The sequence below is a fragment of the Homalodisca vitripennis genome, chromosome 3, assembly GCF_021130785.1.
Source record: "Homalodisca vitripennis isolate AUS2020 chromosome 3, UT_GWSS_2.1, whole genome shotgun sequence".
Taxonomy (NCBI): domain Eukaryota; kingdom Metazoa; phylum Arthropoda; class Insecta; order Hemiptera; family Cicadellidae; genus Homalodisca; species Homalodisca vitripennis.
In genome coordinates, this window is record NC_060209.1 from 88955016 (window position 1) to 88975215 (window position 20200).

The following is a 20200-nucleotide window of genomic DNA, read 5'->3' on the forward strand; positions in this document are numbered from 1 at the left end:
TAAAAAAGTTATAATTAATTTTGAATTAAATTAAATTGTTTTAGAAACAATATATTTGTTAGTATCTTGTTTAATTTTATTATGCTTAGCAATAATTAATCTTCCAACTAGTACATACTAGCTTTTCTCTAAGTAAGAAAATTTTAGTTTAATTTAAAAAATTTGCAAATAAAAAATGAATAAAAAATTATTATAATTAATTGTTATACCTCATATATGTATGTATATGTACATACACATATTTATATATTTTGATGATAACTATTTGTTTTTAAATTTTACGCGAAATTAGTTAAATGAAAGTTTAGTAAAGGGAGTTGAAATGAACAACCTGAGAGGTCTATACCAGATCACTCATACAGTAATACATTTAAATGTATAAACAAATCTGATTGAATGTATATTTTCCAACTACCCCTGTATCTATAAATGTGAGATAAATGAACACAATAAACAGACACTAACAGGAGCCTTGGCGCAGTGATCCTTACATGAACCAGTGTTTAAGGCTTTACCTATTGTTTGTGGACCGAAATAAATTATATTATTCTTATCAAAACGTGTATTGTTTTATCCTTATGAATATGAAATGTCAGGAAAAATTATGTTAAATAATATAAGTTAACATTTAGTGATATAGTACTGATGTGAATGTTTGATTTTTAATTTGTTTTATTAGTTAAATAATAGTTTGTAAGAGATTATTTGTTGTAGACATTTGATCGAAAAATAAAATATTTACATACAATGTAATAAAGTGGATGGAGGTGTTGTAAATAGATTTTTAGACTCGTACAACTACCTAATTTAGGAGACCACGATTAAAACAATGAATGCCAAGAATTATTTTCCTGGTATTTTTGGTGTGGTGTGTGTGTGTGTGTGTGTGTGTGTGTGTGTGTGTGTGTGTGTGCGCGCGCGTTCCGCTGTGTGTTTGCGTGTTTTGGGGAAGTTAGACATGGTTCAATTACGTTATAAATGTCCTTTTACGTTTAGGTCTAACGACTAAATTTTATTTTAGGGTTTGAAGATAACCTATTAGATTTTCTACTGAACATGTACTCCTATAAATTTAACTACGCTATGGAAAAAACAATGGCTGTCCAAATTGATACTATAAGAATAGAATTGCAATGCCTCTTTCTATAGTATTGGCGTAAAATTGTACTATGGGTGAAGCCAAGGTTTTATTGCCAATCTAAATGTGTACTTTATTTTGGGCTCGTACCAAGGAAATGCCATATTTTCGGTTACAACAACGGACAGATGAACTGTCAGGGTTTCTCAGACAGGTTATAACTTTACAGAAACACTAAAGACTTTTCAACGCAAAATATCCAGCGAGTTTAAGTTAAGATTATGACAGCTGGTTGATAGTTTTGTCTTTGTAGTCTCCAAGTTTCCAAGTCTCCAACGATGGACTCGTTAAATAATTGATTAATGATGATTTACTTTGTCATTGTGTAGAAGTCGTCAGAATGTTTAGGTAAATAACAAACTAATCCAAGAAATACATTATAAACCAACTCGAATTAAAGAAATACAGAAACATTTCATTTAAGTAGCCGTTAAACAATAAATGCATTAGATTTTCTTTGCATTAAATTTTATATACTGTGAACAGCACTTGTCTTTAGTGTAATAGTTTAATAGCTCATCTTGCTAGCAAAAACAAGTATATATGTTTAAAGTGCTGGTTGTTAGTTATCATTTACATTTTCTGCATCAGATCGCGTCGAAACGTTGCTGACACTAATAAAATTGGATTTTTAAGTATTTTTTTATTTATAAGATGCATTACAATATGCCTCGTGAATTGAAATCTGTCCTCTTCGTCAGGTATGAAGGCAATAAATACGTATATAAGTCAATACACAGGGGATCTGAAGTCTTGAAATTGTCTTATATCCTCTGTACTCGTAACATTTCAAACATAAAATATTATACCGTTTCAAGACTGTTCAGTACTCCTGTATATAGACAACACCTGGATCCATTTCCCCTTGTATGGATTTCAAGCAGTTTTCGGATATGTTTAATTTATTTTCTCTCTGCGTTTTCTTTATTTTTGGATTTTTTGGAATTGGATAGATTTCAATCCTCGAAACATGGTGTTATAGATTTTGTAACATAACTAAATCAAATATCCAAAATCCTACTATTAAAATCTTAAGATATTTTGGCCTCGCTGTGCTGAATCATCTTCAGTCAACATATGATGTTTGACTAAAACTGGTAGAGCCAGTGATGCACAATATATTAAGGATAACGTTGATAAAGATCGGGGCTTAACCGTATTCACTAAAGCTCAGCCTTCAACGATAAATATGACCAAAAAAGAGATCAATATGGCTGCTTTATCATAGCTGTACATTCTTTTTCAACAAATGAATTAATTTATTTGCATAATTAAAATTTTATAATAATGAAAAGTATGACAATTTATAAAAATAAAACCTTAACTGACAATTTAGCCTTAACTTCCGTCTTCTATCATCCATCTATGAAGTAAAAACTATCCCGAGAGCGGATTTCTCTCTTCGTAAACGACTTAGACGACTGTGGTCCATGTACTGATTCACACTTCATAAAGGCGGAATGTATAACATATGTATATACTCAGTCTCAATGGAAGTTAAAAAACATCCGACACAGGAGATACATAAAACTTAGCCAACTTAGTACAAGTTAGGCCTAAGCCAAACCTCTTACCACAAACTGGATTTTGCTGAGGTTGCGCGCTAAATTTCAAATCTAAAGCCTGCTTAATTCTCCTGCATATAAATAAACAGACAGCTAATTATACATAAAATAAACTTTGACATTGCCGAAAAAATAAAGAGAATTTGTGTTGGTCTACTGTGAGTAATGATCAAATGTCGGCTAACTATGTCGCTCGGAAAATTTCCATAGCTGAACTTTGAACTTACTCTAGTCCATATAGAAATAAAGTATCATTCACAATTTTATATTTTGGATGCCAAGAGATCCAATGTCTGTTACCGCATATTTTTAATGTTTGCATTGGTTGTGAATGTGTTAAATTGTACAGATTAAATATTTTTCGAGATATCTTGGGAAATGAGAAATCAGTCATACAATTTTCATGCAGTTACGTTTCATTGCAGTGGTTGTAGAATAAAAATTCCTGAGAGCTAGGAAGGGTACTAAAGCGCAAGAGTGCGCTAAAATAAAACCTTGTCTCCAACGTTTAACATTGACTTTCCACTCTCTTTTTTGTTGTATTCATTTAAGTAGTTAAGCTACATATGTTAATATAGCACGTGTTATAATCTCATATTATTGTTGACAATTTACTTAAAACTTTATTTATTCTGCTACTTTATCATTGCTATAAGGTTTAACTATAAAACCCACGTATAATATGTACTGATGCTCAGCCAAACCCCATGTAGTAACAAGCATCATCATATAACTCAGTATCCCCCAAGTAAATGTGAACTTCATGCGAATTTTAAGTATAAAGGTACGTTCATGCTTGAGGTGTTGTGTTGGCAAGCAGACAAACTAAAATAAAATAATTCCTTTTCCCTCTTGTGATAGGCTTCGCTAACGCTCAGGAAACAAAATAGATAAAGGTATTCAATACTGGGATAATGTAAGGTAATGCAATTTTTGATGTATAGAACCAGTAACTATCCGTAGCACAATCAGGAAATGAATAAGAGGCACTGGATATTTTTTGTGTTAACTGGAGAACCCAAGAAATTATCTATCGTGTGATATGTTATTAGAAGTGGTACTTGAATAAAATGACCGGAAGTTACGTTGTACAGGGAATTGAATACGAACTGACCTGCGGCATCGGGAGACACTGTATTATCTTTGAGTGGATCCCTCGAGCTGTAGTTACATTGCTAGGACGTGCCTCACTCACACCTAAAGAGTGCAGCACTTGTAAATAAAGTAGGTCTACTATGCTTATGAAATAAATAGAAGAAAGCTCTACATCTGAAACTAAATTATGCAGAATCTGAAGATTTTAAAACTAAAGACTCTTAATACATTACAAGAGAAGATCTTAGATTCCATCAGATGACGAAGGGAGTATTTGGTAAGAGAGTGGAAAAAACATCTGCTTCAACATAAAATACAGCAGGTTTCCTCGGAGATTCAATATTGACCAAGCCACACAACAGATCATATGACAAACTGCGTCAGCCACACAGTTCTTTCTTTGTTTATTTCTTTTCCAATAAGCAAATATAAATCAATGGTTTCATCTTATTCTAACTTATCATATTTATAATTCTAGGATCTTCTGTGTTTCTTAATTACTATTTCGATGTTATTTTATTATGAAATGTAAGTACAACTAAATATGCAGTAATTTAACTATTCAGAACTATGCATAATATAGAAAATCTTTCACTTTCAGTATGATCCATACATGCGAGCACTTTGTATCACAGGGTGACAGATACTCGGCCCATGTAACCCGGTCAAGACCCCGGTCGTTTGTCACTACAGCTACCACCTCGATCTCATATCGGCTTGCTTCAGTATTCATCACACCTGGGGCACTGAAATACTCACATGTTCGGTATGGATCCGTTTTCACACCGATTGCCGTTTTTTTTATGGAGGATATAAGTTACATAAGATTACAATATGTAACGTGTGTAATACAAATTATTCAACCAGGATGTGTGTTATGGGGATTAAAAGTAATTATTTCGTTGCTATTGATTGTGATTAAAGTAGTAAAGATTCATTTTATTTATAAAGTATCGATTAAAGTTAAGAGAAGTATATTAAATTAAGGGGGGTCGGCCTCAAATTGGGTTAAAAAATTCAATTTTTTTTTATTTATTTTTTAAATTCCAAATTTTGTTAACTTTAAGAACATACTTCAATTTTTAATTTCTGTCAATTATTAAACGCGTTATGAATATTTTTCAAAATGCATGTCATCGCATTTTTTCGTCCCAGGAGAGCATGAGGCGTCCATTTATTTGTTATAGTACTGTTATGCTGATAATCTATGACCATAAGGCCCATACTCACCTACCAGTGTCTGTTATGGATTAAATAAAACCCATTTTTAGAGACTTGTCTAATGAAGAACTCCTTAGGAAATGCCTTCATGGTGGGACACAGAATTCTAGCGAATCGCTAAATAGTGTGATATGGTCGAGAGTACCAAAAACAACTTTTGTAATGAAAAGCACCTTGGAACTAGGTGTGCATGAGGCTGTGGCAACTTTTAACAGGGGCAACATAGTGAAGTGCCAAGTGTTGGAATAGTTTGGTATTAATCCTGGCTCTAGATGTGTGCAAGAGATTAAATAGCAAGATCTACGCCGCATTCAAAAAGCTGAAAAAGCGCAACAAGAAATAGAGAAAAGGTGCAGAAAACAACTTTCTATTGCAAAGAAAAGGCCAGAGGATAGATATGAAGAGTTAGAGGACCCAGACAACCCCACTTATGGGGCAGGAATGCACTAGAGGTAGGCCTAATTTTAATTATCATATATTTTTTTCTTTAAACACGTTTTTCCGAAAATCGAGTTTTTTAACACAAAGGTACATTTATCTAAAAAACTATTGAAGATATCTGAACAATTTTTTTAATATTTTGTTTATTAGGTCTTCCTTTACATTTTGTATGAAGCAAATTCCTTATTTTTAAATCCTATATTTAAAAAAAATACATTTTATACAAAAAATTCCTGGAAAAAAGTAGTTTGGAAAAAAATTTTTAATATCCAAAATATATATATTTTTTGGAGTTATCCATACAAACTATGCAAAAATGTCCAAAGTTTCTAGTAACACAAAAATTATGTACCTATCCTTTATACTTTTTGAGAAAAATGTACCTTAAGTAGAGGATTTTAACATGGGCTAGATAGGCCTGGCCGACCCCCCAGCTTGACAAAGCTTAACCTGTACATTAAATATCACCATTAAGTTTGTTGAATATAATGTATATTATGTGGTGATAATTAATATGAACTAACTAAAAATTGTAAATTTAGAATATCATAGCTTTCTATGATAATCGGAATCCAGAATTGGTAAAAGGTTCAAAATTTACCGAAGGAGAGAGCGCATCTGCTAATACATAAATATTCGCCTTTTAGGCGGAATGATAATAATTTATTATTAACCTCGGGAAATGCCACTTTCTGGGAAGACTATTGTTCAATAGCTTTATAACTGACAGAACCTTACTTACAGCACATTTCCCCTCTGAGGTGACAAACTTCTCCAATAAATTCCAAGTAAAAATACATTACTTCAAACGGTTTCAAGAATGTTGGCTTTACTGACGCTGATTATCTAGAATGTGGTAGTCACGAAATGTTGTTACCACGAAATCCTAAACTACGAATCCACCTAAAACAACCCCAACCAATTAGTTCTGTGTGGAGGCGATAATTATTAAATAAAAAATACTTCACCATAAGGTATAGAAAGTGAAAATAGAAACGCCATTTCAACTGAAACTCCCTATTTTGTGGCCAAATAGTTCCCTAAAATTATTTTGATCAGCGAAAAATATCTGTAATGGGTACTTTTTTGGAATTGGGGTTGATTTTGAGAAATATTTTAATGTAAAGTTGTGGTACCTCATTTTAAAGGTTTCTTGACACAGGTAAGCAAAAGAATGGTTTCAATGTAATTTGCTTTAAATATACATAGTGTAAAAAATTGTTTTTATTTTTTTAATTGATAATTTGGCTTTAAATTAAACAGTTTGCTATCCAGATCCCCCGGTCTCCTCTATTCCTCAATATACGACTAAATAATCTTTTAAGAAGATCTTGGCTTAGGTAAATCAAAATTCAACCTATTGAAATCACCAAATCATACCATTTATTCTAAATTTAATAATAATTAACAGTATTTCTTCCTGGTCTCAAGAAGAAAGTTATTTGGACAATTTATATATTATTCCCAAATGAATATTTTTTTAGAAATATTGTCTACAGTACAGAATAAAACACTGATAAATTAGTAATAATAAATAATTTCAATCTTGTAAAGTATTCTTCGTAAGTAATATAAACATGTAAAAATATTATTTGCGAGTAAATGAAAACTAGATTATTTTAAAACGTATTAGGGACACATAAGTTCAAACGACGTCAAAAACCACTTTAATAATTAAATTCTTAGAATATTTTGTTCTCAGTTAAATGTTTTGTGGAGAACCTTTAGCAAAACTGCAATACATTTTAAACCAATCTGATTTTTAACAAAGGATTGCTAAAGATGACATTTATTAGCTTGATATACTTAGTATCAACCTTCAGACGCTAAAAGTAGATGTAAACCACGTGCATCCAACCAAAACTAGTGACGTATAGTCTCTTAAAATCAAAGTTCATCGCTGATACAATTTTGTTACGTAAGGATAATGCATTTACTCACAGTGTGTGGAACTCGCCCCGCTCAACACAGAGAATACCCACTAAACCCCCTATGGGCCATAAGCGCTACTCTCCGCTGGACTCCCAGCACGCGCTTAATAATATACCTTTTGATCCACACGCCACCCTACCAGATTTATGGGCCAACACAAGTGTGGTGTTTACGGCCACCTACAGTCCCCATATACCTGCTAAGTGACGTTGCAATCACACTGGGTATTCTCCGTCGTGTGAGGTTAACAATCTCGGTCTCGATAGCCACCAGCTTGAGTTCGTGGCTTCCAAGAGGTGACCCTAATCATCACCTGATCATTACGTCAAATGGGCCAACCATTGACCTCTATCAATAGTGACGTAGTCCTCCAGGAACACATCGTGCAGCATCTCGAAACCTATCGCAAGAGACGATCATAAGGCACATTCCAAAGGTATGGGACGAGAACTGACCACTGCGCTTACCTTCTTCAGTCTCGTATGAGTCAATAGTCCTTTAGATACTGTTGTACACGATCAGGAGATAGTCGGGCACTCTGAAGTTCCACTGCAACACCTCGTGCATATCAACCATAGGAGCAGAGTTTAATGCATTCTGTACGTCTAGGGTGACCAACATAATTATAATTATTGTGTATGTGTCTGACAGTTGGTTTTGAGGTGTATCAATAGCAGGAAATGTGGTTTGGTGAAATATTGTTGCTTGATACTTTTAACCCCTTTGGTACCCTCTCATTTAAGACCCCTACTAGAATTAAAGCGGGTGTTTAACTTCTTGTGGAAATCAATAATGGAAATTGGCTCTCTACTAGTGGACTATGACACATCGCGACGTCGAGACACTCAGTAGTCAAAGTTTTCTAATGATCAAATATCTGAATCTAGATAGTGTCAACACTAATATCAATACTAATCTGATTCATTCGTTTATTTATTATGTTATACTATTCAGCTTGGTAAATCAGCTTCTTATAACCTTCCGGTTTTATTAACACCTTTAACCGTATTATAAAATGCAACTTATTGTTGAATAATAGTAGTCAAAATATTTGAAGTTTGGTTTGGAGTTTCAATATATAAATTAAGAGATAGAATTAAGAGAACATTTAAAAATTAGATTTCAACATTATGTACGGTCATTAGAACATTGTTTTGGATTGTGGGAGAGGAAAATAGAAGTTTAGATCTGTGAACTTTTATAACCATTCTACAAAATATGGCAAATTTAAATCGTATATAATTACTGGACAGCTACAAAATTAATGTTATCAATATTCCAATGTCTAACCAAATAAGAACATGAAAGAGATTGGTGTTAGTGATAAAGGTTGGTAATAAAAGACCGGGACCCGAGGTGTCGCAGGGAGCACAAATATCTTTGTTATCCCTGCATTTGTCTTGCAGACAGCCCAATTCTCTGCTCAGGTTACTTCCTTGTCTAGTCATTGTGAACCATCTCTAGCCGTTTTACACCTGTATTATAATAACAGGAATAATTTTGCGATTATAAAGCTTGTAGATTCTACATTGAATAAAATTGTCTACTGAATAAGGATTGTAGAAGCTTAACCAAATAAGGGTACTGGATATTTTAATGGAGAGCTGCTGAAAAAATTAATATTTAAATATAAATTGGCTATTTTATAAAATATTTTGGTAATATGGTCGAATGTACTTTCATAAAATATAAACTATATGTTTAATATTTATTTTTAATTAGTTAAATAAGGATATTATAATAATACATAGGTACAATTTACTAACACAAAGCTTTAAGATAAAGAGGCAACATTTCACAGAGAAATAGTGGTAGTTAACGTTCATAAACAAGATCTAGATGTTTTCAACAATAGAAAACGATCCCCATTATCGCTTTTGAGGGTGTTATTTCTTTTCGTACGTCCTTTATAATTTTGGTATACGATTTTTACGATATGCATCGTTGCTAGTAAAGTTTTAAGGATTTTTTACGTTTTAATTTATATCAGATATCAATTTACATTATATTTATAGACTCATATCACCTAGTAAACTATAAAACAATAATTATAATAGTGTGTACATTTATATCGTTACTCGATATAACAAAAGATTCTTTATCATACTACAGTTCCATTATATTAGATTTTTATATTAATTGGTCTTAGTTAGTACATATGCTTTTACTGTCAATACTGAATTATTTAATACTCGGTTTCTTGTTATTTTATCAGGTAAATGTAATACAATAACAGAATTAGTAACATGTGTTATTAAATAAAGTCATATGCGTGTTAGATACATTCTTGATTCTCATAATCAAGTACAATAGACTCATAACATATACCACAAAGTTTGCTATCAAACACACAAATATAATGTACTTTCTGCTTTAAATACTACGCCACACACTTTGGTAATCAATGATTTTGGATAAGAAGAGAAGTAACCTACAAGGACATCGAAACTACCTTGAGTTAATCTAACTGCTTACTTCAGATAAGCAGTGATCAACTTGAATGCCTCTAACCAACATCAGTGAATACTGACTTCTATTCACACTATTTATTGTAGTAGATACAAAACTCCCCAAATTACACCATATATTCTTTTATAAACTTGGTTTACTACACTAAAGTATTATTTGTTTTCAATCGTTAGTCTGATAAAGCGATATTTTTAGAAACTATAATTATAAATACGTAGTTAAAAACACCTCATTGAGAAGCGTAAATACTCTTAGTATAGTATGGGTCAATAAAAAAATTATATAATAGCAATATTTTACAGATGGTCCCTTACATTTGTTGCAGAGTATTTGTCAGCTAAAACTGGGATATGAGCGTTCTCCCAATAAAATCACTGATCTCAAAATAATACTGGCTCTGACCTAGTGGGTGAAATAATTTAATGCGGATTTATATACATACACACATGGGTATATAAAATATATTACAGTTAAATATATATGATTTACCTTATTTAACTTCAACGATCATAATAACCGATATCATAACAATAAGAGTATCTTTGACAGTTAAATATTATGCTGAAGCTATACAAAAAATAACTCCTTTTTATTTGATTTTGTATTAGGCAATACATTACTTTAAGTATACCGTAAATATTAGGATAGTATTCATGGAAATTATCCTCATATATTTTATAACAAAAATACATTGACTATTTTTACAGGAATCATATACAGGAATCACTCCTACGGAATAATACGAAAATAAAATGATTGCTTTACACATTTATTGAATTTTAGTTTTTATAACATATTTTTGTGTAAACTTTACTCTGAAACTAGATTGCAACGACCTCTGATGTACTTTTGATACACTTTATATAAAATCTTTATATGTAATATTCCGAGATAACCTGTCATTGGTATTTTCATTTTGTTTTAAAAAAATAGTTATCTGTAGCTGCTATACATCAATCTAGTTGTATTTTGTCTATGTTTGGCATTGTAAAAAGAATTACGACTTTTTTCAGCACAACGTTTAAAAGCTTGAAATCTTCCAAAGATTCGAAATTGGAAAATCTGCTAATTTCAAAATTTCCACTGATGATTCCCATATATTTAGGAGTATTCGGTATTATGGAACAAAAGAAATCAAAAACAACACACATAACTCGTACTATTATATGAAATGGTTTGTTTCCGACAGAATGAGAAATCTTTAAGCAATCATATTATTCCTTCGAACAATTAAACGTATAAAAAAAAGCAAAGACAATATTTGATCGAAATTTACACAAAGTTTGCGTGAATTAAAGAAAACATGATCTTAGATTTATATACGGATAGATCTGACCACGGGAAGTAAAACCTTCTATGAAGAGTTCCTGTTAATTCCGTAATTGTCAGTCTTCCCTACCCTGCTCATTACTAGGCCTATGTCCTTTAATTAGCCTTCTACCACAACACTATCATGTTGCTCGGTAATGAACTAAAGTAAGGGTATAGACCAGGTCATACGCTATCTTTAAAAATAAACTATAACCTTGTTGCCTTTATGACTTAAGAAACCGTTACAATTACATACATTTTAACAGCTTTAATAATATATAGCAGTAATATTTAAATTATGAATATATGAAGGTATTTATAATTTTTTTTAACCTTATAACACCACACGTGTTTTAAAATCTGCTATTTGTTTTGAAAATGTACTTTTTGTTCAAATTTTCTGTCAAAGACCCACTGTAGTGTTCTGCTTTCCTTTCCTCTGAATAATTAACCGATTATAATGTGTAATTTTGATGTAAGATTTATTTAAAACCTTAATATAAAATTAGGGTCTAATACAAAAAGTAACAATCGTTATTTTTCGTGTTAATTAATTTATTATATAACGGTGGTTTTATAAATTCACACCACAAAGTACCCTAAAATCAAGAAGAATATTTGTCCATACAGAGAGTGAATAGTTGCCTATATAGACAACGAATACCTTATATCCACTGATTAAAATATCGATTATATTGTAAGATACAGTGTTACATATGTTCTTTATTTAGTCTCTAAACATACATTTCAGTTTGATGGAATATACTTTAGTGATCCGTATCTAAATGTTACCACGTTGAAGAAGGTTTTGGAAAGATATGGATGATACATGCAACGAGTTATTTTCATATTCTATGGGAAATACTTACTTGATAAAGTATTCAATTTTAGTTTATAGGAAAGCAAAAAAAATAGCTTTACTTAAACTCAGGTTTAAAGTAATGAATGAGCATTTAACAAAATTTTCACTTATGACGCCTATTTATCAGTCCACGAGTTAAAACCTCTTTGTTTTAGTCGACATATGCGGTACAAGTTTGTTCATGAAACAATCAAAAAGTATGTTTTCAAGTCTTTGGTACTCGCGTTACAACTAAGTCCGTGTATAATTTAGGTAATAATGCCTACAGTTCTTAGGCCTACGAGAATAAGTAGATTGTGAGGTTGTAGGCTTATTGGTCTTCTAAGAAAAAACTGGTTTCCCTATCCCCTTGATTTTTCCCAAGCCCCCTACTCTTTGCTGTACTGTATGTGAGAATGAATTGGAGGAAATATCTCATCGGGTTCAACGTGAATTCATTACAAATTACTATATTTAGTACATCAAATTAGCTTATATTAGAAGAATGAACACAGGTGATTTATAAAACAATAATTTTCTAATCTTGTTTCTAAATGTCATAATTTTGAAGTATTTTAATTACATTATTCTTCTCTATAGTTTATATATGATTGATTTGTTAGAGATTATTGGTACAGTCAATTTAAAAGTAGATAAAATCCTGTTTTTAATTTATCTAATAACACAAACTTGGCATTTTATCATTTATAGAAATGAATTTATTTGAAACCTAGAGATAAATACATTTTTGTACAGTAAAACATTCTTAGAGAAACTCTATTTTGTTGTCAATAGGCTTCTGCTTGGTAACCGCTTTAAGATTGAGGTGTTATTTACATTTGTGGTACGTTATTGTAAATTACAATACTGTACTGTAAGATGAAAATGCGGATGCGTTAATTTCTCTTTCAAATTATAAAGAACGATTTAATTTTAAAATCATGTGAACGTTTTTTTGGGGATATTATCTTAAAAATCATTAATGCACTGAATGTCCTATTTTGATAACGTTCATTTTCCGTAATCCAATAGTGACAGTAATGTTAAATGTTTTAATATATTGAAATCCATATATGATTAAAGATGATCTATATTATGTTCAACTATTTTTAGTCCTTCGTTGTGCTGCCGTTTATACTTTAATGAAATCCATTTGCTTTTTCACTTTTAATGAACTCTTGGTGCATAAAAGTTGCAGTGAACTGAATTGCTCCTGAATTTCAAACTGAACACATTATCCCTTAATAATTTTATAAAAAATAGTCTAGGTCAATAAGTGTGAGTGAAACAAAAGGTAGTGACTGTATATGGTTAAAAAAGAGATATTGAGAAATCGTTTATGTGGTCTCGGGTGTAATAAAAATGGTCCTTAGTTTTTTTTTTATAAAACATATATCCAGTAACATAAAATTAACTTTAACTATTGCATAATTTGTACTTGCACCTAACATATTGAGGCTTATTGGCCTATTTTATAATGAAAGGTCTCATGAAATAAATACCCATTGGACATTTGTGTATATTTATTAGAACATAATTTGTTTTACAATAAGAGAAACTCCTCCTTAAAAAATTTTGATTTAAGTATTAGTTCGATATTGATTCATATTGACAAACTTCAATAGCTATCATGAAATAATCACATCACTATATCCTTGTGTAGCAATGTGTGTTTACTACACTAAATAGACATTTTTTAAAGATTACAAGCGTTCAGTTCAAGTTCTTATAACTATTATAGCCAATAAAAAGAATCGGTTTTTCAATTTGTTATATTCAGTACAATTTTTTTATTTTACCTTTGGAATTAGTTATTTTACTCTATATTAGAACGTCTGCAGGTAATCACTATAGGAATGACATAATATCGCAAATGTTTCTGGGAGAAACAACATGCTTTTAAACAAGAGTGTCAGTTTAAGTTAATATATTACCAAGGGTTCAAAGATTCGATGGCACGGTTCCAGACCATAAACGATAGCACGGTTTTGTGCTAATGTTGTCTCTGAGGTCAACCATGTACTCTAGAGATATACTGTACATAAAGAAGAGTGTCAGTTTGAGTTAATATATTACCAAGGGTTCGAAGAGGCGATGGCACGGTTCCAGACCATAAACGATGGCACGGTTTTGTGTAAAGTTTGTTGTCTTTGGGTTCATCTATGTACTCTGGAGATATACTGTACATAAAGAAGAGTGTCAGTTTGAGTTAATATATTACCAAGGGTTCGAAGAGGCGATGGCACGGTTCCAGACCATAAACGATGGCACGGTTTTGTGTAAAGTTTGTTGTCTTTGGGTTCATCTATGTACTCTGGAGATATACTGTACATAAAGAAGAGTGTCAGTTTGAGTTAATATATTACCAAGGGTTCGAAGAGGCGATGGCACGGTTCCAGACCATAAACGATGGCACGGTTTTGTGTAAAGTTTGTTGTCTTTGGGGTCATCTATGTACTCTGGAGATATACTGCACATAAAAGCAACTAATGTTCGGAACACATTTTTGAAGTGACTACATCTTTTGGCGGGAATTTATGATTTGCACTGAAAACAAACTTAGATTTCGCGTCACTGAACGTCACGCGTGTTTAATTTGTTCACATCCTTTCAAGGTAGGATGACAGATTTACCAAAACGTAAAGTATGAAACAAAGACAATTATTCTAATTCATCCACAAAACCAAATAAAAATAAGTACTAAATGAAAGCTCTGAAAATAGTGAAGCCCAATTTTAAATTTACAAAACGCAGAAGTAAGTATAAATAAAAATACGACTGATGAAGTGAAGCAAACAAGGCAAACAGAACTGGCTAAATTACGTTCAAAACAACTTTCAAGACAATGTTCGCAAATATGTAAAGACAATAAAAGAGCGTATCGCTAGAACAATGTTGATATTCCTCAAACAAGGAAATTAGTAAAATTAAAAATGAAAGCTAAAATAGTAACATGAAATAATTACAAAGGATAAAAACGTATAACTGGATTAAAATTAATTGATCTGTGGAACGTTCAAAAGAACTTTCAAGACAACGTTGGCAAAGATATAGAGAGAATAGAAGAGCAGAACGCAATGATGAAAATCATCTGTCAATGTCGTATAAGAAATTGAAAATCAAAACATTATTCGTAGGCTTGTCTTGGTTAAATTTCCAATTTCTAACTAAAAAAACTAGCGCAGCTAATAGATTACATAATTCTTCAAAACAAATTTGTTCAATTTGAGACTCATATTTAAATACGCAAAACATAGATGTTTTAGAAATAATTTAACAAGAAAATTTCAATATAAATTATATTTGCTAACGTACTTTTTAAAGATATATATTCACAGCATGTCGTAAGAAGTAGTCACTTCTGTAGACCAGTCACGTGACTGCCTTACTTTTACTAACTAGTACGAACAATGTCCACCCACCTCTCCCTTATAATAAAAAATACTATACACTATAAGATACTCAGTTGTCGGTATTAGCTGGTATCAGGGATATACCCACTCAAACCTTACTCTCATCCATAACGCATAAGATAAAGTGATATATAAAATGGTAAACCCATTAAAATTCAATAGAAATATTTCAAGTAAAATACTAATTAATGTGCGTTAAGCAATTATCAAAATTAATAATATCTTGAAAAGTTCATATTGCTATTCCAATGTTCTGAAATTAATTTATAAAAATAAACGGTATATACTGTCTAGTTAAACTGCTAACAGCATAGATCACCATTTTTGTTATATAAATGCAGATAATGGGTAACTTCACCGAGAGAGCGCTGAATAAAAAACTTGCCAGCGGGTTATCATGTTTTGTTGCTGCTCCCACGGGCTAACCGAGCATGTGTCAATGCTTTTCACAAACGGACTGCGAGCTTTATAATAGCAAATATAATACTGTCCACATTACGTCTCATCACTGACAGAGTGGAATATTTGAATTTTACCTAATAATTTGATTAACATCATTATGTTAACTGTTTAATTCCGATTGTTTAATAACCGTTTTTACCGAACGGTATATTTTATTCAAAATACTTTATTATTAATGTGATAAAATGAAAGCTTTGCCGAATGAGCATTAAGAGAAGGAATTTACTCATATGAGATAAGGGTCAGACAATATTAAAAACATGATACAAAAATGACGTTTTTATATTATTTAATAATTTATTATTTTACTAGTTTAATTTCTAATAAACAAAGTAATGTACCATATGGAGGACGATTGTGTGGTTAGTGTGAGCGTGTTTTTTGTTTTTTGCATTTTCCAATAGTTTTGTAAATAATTTACAATACTGTGATTATTTTCATTTCCTAGTGCTTTAAGGATTATTCTAATAACTAACAGTTACACTCAAATAACACATTCACTAAAGTTACGTTGGATGTAATTATACATAACCTCCCAAACTATATTAGTGTACAGAAATGTTGATTCTTTGTTTATGAGAAAATACTGAGAGTTTTGATTATCTATGTCAGTGTGACTACCAAGAGTAGCGTTCCTAAGTGGCTACAGTGACTTAACGCCTTAGAACTCAAGGATCCATAGTTTTCAATACATCCCGTAGTCATTACTTTTTATATTTCCTATTAATGGATGCTTAATTTTTTTTTTTTTATGGATTTTTGTGATTTTGAAGATAATACAAGGCCGAATATTAAATTATGGATTACTTTCTACTTATATCTAACGATCTGTAATCTAAAGAAATATGTTGGTGCAAACAATTTATTGAGGACGAATTTGTTGATCTACCTCACTTAACGCTCCTCACAGAGAGGCGACCAACTACGAGCTCGCAACCTACATCGTCTAGGTGGCAGTGCTGCCAACTGCCGGCTGCGAATTGACCCTAACCGAGTGTTACTACCCTGTGCCTGCCGAGTGCCCTACACACACTGCTGTACTCCTACAAGCACTGACTAACCATTTCGTGCATTACTACACAATACCGATCTACATGATAACTTTGTGTATAACTAACTTGGTTTGTCATTTCTTAAAACTATTTATATATTTATTGTGATTATTGTTTGTTATACTGTAACTTATTTTAACCTAGTATAAAGATGTTAATTTAGTTTGTATCATATTCTATTGCTTATGATATTTATTTTGCGTATTGCTTTTAATACTATTTTAACACTCTTTCAGAGCCAGGATCAAATATGAGATTTTGCAAAATATTTTCACATCTTATATCCCCTTGTGACTAGTCAAAAGTGCCAGGCTAAAATTGGCGATTTTGCAGTCTCTTAGATTAAAATTTATAATTTTTCATAAAAATTAGAGACTGACCTAAAAGTTGTACCAAATTACTCGTATAGATATATACTATCAAGAAAAAATATATATATAGATGTAATCCTAAGTAATTTAAAATTTTACAAATAATGTTTTAATATATTACATAAAAATTTTTTATTTTGAAATTTTTTTTGCAAATAACTAAAAAAAGAAAAATACTTTTACCGTGGGAAGCTATTATATTGTAAATTTTTGAAAGGAACAACCATACAAAATTTTGAGTTATTTCTCTCATAAATAAATTTGTTATGACACTCGTAACAACTGACTCTCATATTGCAAGAAAATTAAAATAAATATTCACGTTATGGATATACCGGTAAACAGATGATTGTGGGATCCATAAACAGTTTCAATACAGTTAAAAAACACTATTTACCAAGAAATATTTACAAAATTTTATTTGAAATTTATTTACACTTTTTCTATTTACAAAATGTGCTACTTACAATTTCACTCCCGTGAGATCGCAAATTATCAGTCATTGTAACTACTACACACAATAGCTGCGCACGTAACAACTAAAACTACTAATATTTACAACAAAAAAATAAAATAATGAAGAAGAATCCAGCATACAATAGTACGATTACACTAAAGCATAAAGAATTAACAACAATAGATTAAGTCAGCTGATAATGTCATGTGACAATTACGAAATAAAAATGCATAGCCCTCCAAAATAAAAATGATATTCATATTAATTATCTATAAATATACCAGGGAATAAAAAAACGTAAAACTTTAATCATTTGACGTCGTATTTATTCAATATATTTCAAAATATCAAGGAGACTATATTTTGCCGCCTGGCACTTTTTAGACGCGATCTATGGCGGCAATATATTGCCGCCTGGCCCGGAAAGGGTTAAATTTTTAAAACTTAGTGTATAATTGTAATTTAATTTCTGTTATAATGTATCGTTGTTGATATTTATTTTTGTATTGTGATCTACTGTTCTCTCTGTGACCAATCATTTATTAACTTTGCCTCGAGTCTTGCGTTGCCAATTATCGTTTGTCATAGTGCTTACACGTAATACTTTGAATAGTAAAATTTTAAGGATCTAGAAGCATTAAATACCCTGATTGATATAAATTCACGTTAAACCCTTATTGGTTGATGTTTTGCATGCTTGTAAAGAAATTATTGAAAACTATGATAATGATACTATTTATAACTTACTCCCATTGCCCTCTGAATGCCTTCAAAAGCTAAGCGATTCATACGATAAAATATGTTAGAATTAAAACTAGACAGGGACCATTTAAAAGATTATTACAAAAAAAGTATGTGTTAATGAGTTATATTAGAGAGCGCCCTTAAAGAGGAAGAAAGTAATAAATTGTTGTGTGAAGAAATTAAAACCTTAAAAATTGCTTGTAATGACATTGTCTCCTCATACCTGTAGTGAATTCTAGATAATAATTTAGCAGTCCCACTCAGCAGATTATTCAACCAGATAATAATTTTGTATTTTTAGCTCCGTCGAAAGTGGTTCGGTTCTTTATTAAGAATCATAATGAATTTTATATCTTAAATGAAGAAGAAAATTAACTTCATTCAGCAGTATCCAGTCCCCTTCTGACTGTATTATCCAACAAAGCCCCTGTCACTCAATAGAATAAAACATCAAAAAGATCAAAGAAGTCATTTAAGAATAACCGAGAACTTGCCACTACATTTGTTACTTCGACAAGGGCGACAAGGGAGGTTCAAACTACTAAGAAAAAAATAATACTACTTCTGGCCATGGTTGACGGATGGTGGAGATGCTATCACAACGGTTGGGAGGAGCGAACAGTGTGTCGGGCATGGTGAGGCCAGGTTTCCCGCTACACAATGTAGTCCACGATGTCCAGTACACTGCTGCTGACCTTAGCGAGAACTATTTAGTTGTAATTTAGGTGGAACAAATTACACAGGAATAGAAAAAGAAAAAGATTTCTGTGATAACTTGTTGACTTCGTTAGAGCGTATCAAATACCCAAACGTGATAATAATGACCGTTCATTACCATTACGATAAAGTATATTATAATGACTCTATTTATAACACAAACAAAACTTTGAAAGAAAGATTACTTGTTAAGAATAGATTAGTATTTTATGTAAATAGGGTAATTAGGAGAGGGCACTATACCGGTCATGAGGTACATATGGGTAATTCTGTGAAGGTTAAAGTGTGCGCCGCACTTGTTATGTGTATTAATTCCCTGAGAAAAGTGGCGAGTCTCTATGTCTCCGACTTGGAGGAGGGCGAGAAAACCCCTATTTTAAATTATGAATCTTTTTTAAGTGTTCAGGCTTTGAGTCGGAGTACGGATGCTCGCGAGGTGCAGGGGCAAGGATTCTCACTGGACCAACTTCAGCCGGGCATATTTAATTGATGCCAGCTATAATATCCGAAGATAAAATACAAATTGTCTGAGCTAAATATCTTTTGAATGCCTTACCCGAACCTCCTAATGCTGATTGCCACCAAAAATCTTGGGTTGACAGAAATACATAAGTATTACTAAACACACTTCCTGGAAGCAAACTAGTTTCTAGTTCTGCCAGGAGTGAGAAACCATGAGGGGGAAATACGGTATTGGTTTGGTATTGCTTCAAAACTAAAAAATCTAAATTAAATTGTAACACACCTGTTGAAGAATATATTTAATATGCTGCCACCAAGATATGTGCCAACAGTCTTATTATAATATTTGTCTTCATTTAGAATATCAAAAAATTAGTACAAAACTTAGTCAAAGATATAAAGAACAAATGACTTGTTATGCGCATCATTTAAATTTTGACTTCATATTATCAAACCTCATAATAGCTCGCAGAATCGTGGATTACATTCGAGTAAGAACATCCTGTGAG